We start from the raw sequence: 3,501 nt of genomic DNA, 5'->3' as shown, positions 1-3,501 counted from the left end.
GCAGACAGCATCCCCCTTTTTTACACATTATGGCAGACAGTCCCCTTTTTACACATTACGGCAGACAGCGTCCCCTTTTTACACATTACGGCAGACAGACAGAATAGATAGAAAGATCGATAGATCGATAGATCGATAGATAGATTATACTTACTGTCTCCGCTGGCTCAGGCAGTCAGGCTCCTCGGTGCAGCTGCTGGCAGATCCCGGGCAGGCAGGGAAGGAAGAGGAGGGAGGGGGTCTCAGGAGCCGCAGCAGTGCACTGTAATTGGTGGCAGCGCCGCTGCAGCTGTCCCTCTCCTTCCGGATAAGGGAAGCGCATCCCAGCATTCACGGCAGCGGCGGCCAGCCTATGTGGAAGGAAAGGGACAGCTGCAGCGGCACCGCCACCATTTACAGTGCGCTGCTGCGGCTCCCTTCTCCCCCTCCTTCCTGTTCCTTCTCACCTTCCCGGAGCTGCTGCTCCTCTCCTCCTCCGGCACACACAGGTGGCTTGTAATGAGTCAATTTGACTCATTACAATGCCGCTGACTTTAGGGAATGCGGGCAGTTGCGCTCTCAGGGCGACTGCGCTGTGTGCCAGGCACACCTGGCACATACGTAGTTATGGCCCTGCGCTAATATATCATGTTCTGTAATAATGCTTTAGGTACTACATTTATAGGGGTTAATTTGGTCAGATGGAAGTTCTATTTAAGATGGGATATTGCCCATAGAAACTGCAAATATTATACTTCTCATTTATCTTGCACCTTCTAGAACATAATACCTGGAATATGTATGGTTATTATGGGAAACATTCCATCTTAAATAGAACTCCCATCTGTCCAAATTAACCCCATCTGACCAAATTAACCCCCTAGTATGTTTTTATTTTTTACCCACAAATATACAAAATTCCATTTTGTTTTTATTTATATTAAAAAACATTACGATGGACCACAATAAGAAAAACACAATTTTAAAACAAAGTGTAAGGGGTAGAAATAATTTGAATAATAAATCCAATATTAGATATTGATAATACAAACACAAAGTGAAACTAAATAAACAGTACACCAAATGGCACAGCAAAAATAACCTGGCAGTACCCAGTAGTGAAGTTCCCTCATCTACTGGGCAACAAACACAACAAGAGACTTGTCTCAGTACCCTGGCTGAGGAAGATGTGTTGCAAATTGAGGAAGAATCTGGGCCCAATACCCAAATGCAGCAATCAATACCACAAACTGAAGAGGAAGGTGGGACAAGTTCACTGGCTAATGCATCACAGGCAGGGAAAGAAAAGAGAAGTCGCCAAACCCCATTCAGCAGGAGTGGGTTTGACATTCTGGTCCCACAAACCATTGAGAAAAATAATTTTTTAAAACAGGACATGGGCGCTGGAAATAACGACTGCATCTGGAGAGAAATCAATGTTTTCTCCTTTTTTTACCCGCCTGAAGGGGTTGTTGCTCTGTGGTGGGTCTGCGTATATGGATCTTCGAGGGCCTGCCCAGTGGGATCTTGTTCCTGGGCAGGGCTAGGGGATAGGCCAGTGTTGTAGCCTTCCTGAGACTCTGGCCAAGGAGGGCAGCGATGGTTTGCATGCCTTGCCCAATAGTGGTCGAGATGTCATGCACTCCTTGTGCCACAGAGGAGGAGATGTTGCACGTGCCTTGTCACACAGTGGAGGACAGCTCACGGACATCCCGGAGCATCTGGCTATGGAAGTCAGTGTTTATCCTTCCATCTGTGACAATTTGGCTCATAAGCTCCAGGAGACTGGGTTGGGGGAGTGTGCCAGTGTGTTGCTGAGATGATGGCCTTTCCTGCCCCACACTGGAACTGGAACTCCTCAGACTCAGTGAGCTGCACCTCCTGTGCTGTGATTGGAAAAGGAGACAAAAAAAATAACATTAATAACCCATATTTAAATAATTTATACAGTAAACATTTGCCAAACAAAAAAAAAAAATCACCTTCCAAGGCATGTGGACATTCAAGGGCAGGTGTGTGGGTGTCCATTTCGGACACACCTGCCACTTCCTCATATGACACACAGGCCATCGTTTGCTCCTCCAGGTCAGTAAATTCCACAGTCTCAGGGAGTGGCCCTCCCCCTGTTGCCCTCAAAGCTTTCCAATGCGCAGACTTTTTCTGCTTCAGGCGGGACTTGAAGTCAGCCCAACTACATATGTTTTTGTGGTTGGGGGAAAGGAGAAGAAAAAACATAAATACATTTTAATCCTACTTTTTGTACACATTTGAATAATTATATACATAAAGCAGTCAGAAATATCACACCCTACATTACTTTGGGCATCTTGTACACATACATAGCACTAAAATTTAAAATATGAAAATAAAACTTCAAGATAGATGGTGAAAGATAGCAAACAAAGCATTAGGTGTTCATTTATCTATCACCTTCTAGAAGGTTACATATGTAATAGTATTGGTTGCTATAGGCAACATTACTTCGAAAAACGTGCTTCCATCTTAGTTAATGCATACAATAGTGTTTTACAGTATGCCTCAGTATGTACTTACCGTCTCCTGACTTCTTGGAGTGTACGGACAATTCGTCCCACCGCATTAACTGCATCTGTGATCTCCCTTCAGATACGGTCCTTGGTCCCAGCGCCCATGTTCTTATTGCCAAAATTTATTTTCTCAATAGCTTGTGGGATGAGAATACCCAACTCTCTCTTGGTAAATGGTGGTTGGCATCTTCTCTTTTTTTATGTTGCCTGCGATGCAGTAGCCTGAGAGCTAGTTCCACCTTCCTCTTCACTGTGTGGGCCTGAGTCTTGCGTTTGGGTAGTTGGCCCACAATCGTCCTCAGTTTGGCCCACATCTTCCTCAGCCAGGGAACTCACACCAGCCTCTTGTTCTGTTTGTTGCAGGGAATACTTCACTACTGGGTCCTCCTCCTCCTCTCTCCTCTGCACAGCCAGATGCTTGGTACTGTGCCATTTGGCGTCATCTTTGTTTCATTTCTCTTAGTCTTTGTCTTACAGATTCATATTCTGCTCTTAGCCTTTGAAGGTCATGTGATGTCTCACTATCTGAAGACATGGGGGGGTAATTCCAAGTTGATAACAGCAGGAATTTTTTTAGCAGTTGGGCAAAACCATGTGCACTGCAGGGGAGGCAGATATAACATGTGCAGAGATAGATAGATTTGGGTGTGGTGAGTTCAATCTGCAATCTAAATTGCAGTGTAAAAATAAAGCAGCCAGTATTTACCCTGCACAGAAACAAAATAACCCAACCAAATCTAACTCTCTCTGCAAATGTTATATCTGCCCCCCCTGTAGTGCACATGGTTTTGCCCAACTGCTAAAAAATTTCCTGCTGCGATCAACTTGGAATTACCCCCATGATGCAGGTAGCATGTGTTCAGGGGGTGTTGCTTTATACCTGAGTATGCATGCTTTGCGTCAATTAGCACAGGTGATCCTACACAATTGGTACATTTGCTTTGATTGCTTATACTATTTAAGCGTGTTCTAGGCA

General features: G+C 44.8%; 1 long non-coding RNA gene across 1 annotated transcript; it reads right to left on the bottom strand.

Annotated features, from left to right (window-relative positions):
* Positions 1-473: 473 nt before the first annotated feature.
* On the bottom strand, positions 474-3,076 carry LOC134958118 (uncharacterized). The gene is made up of 3 exons (XR_010186887.1): positions 2,533-3,076; positions 1,962-2,170; positions 474-1,865 (listed from the first exon to the last, which is right to left on the bottom strand). It is a non-coding gene; the product is annotated as an uncharacterized LOC134958118 (long non-coding RNA).
* Positions 3,077-3,501: the final 425 nt, after the last annotated feature.

This window comes from Pseudophryne corroboree, chromosome 1, assembly GCF_028390025.1.
Source record: "Pseudophryne corroboree isolate aPseCor3 chromosome 1, aPseCor3.hap2, whole genome shotgun sequence".
Classification (NCBI taxonomy): domain Eukaryota; kingdom Metazoa; phylum Chordata; class Amphibia; order Anura; family Myobatrachidae; genus Pseudophryne; species Pseudophryne corroboree.
Note: the sequence above shows the minus strand (reverse complement) of the source record. Positions and strands in the feature narration are given on the sequence as shown.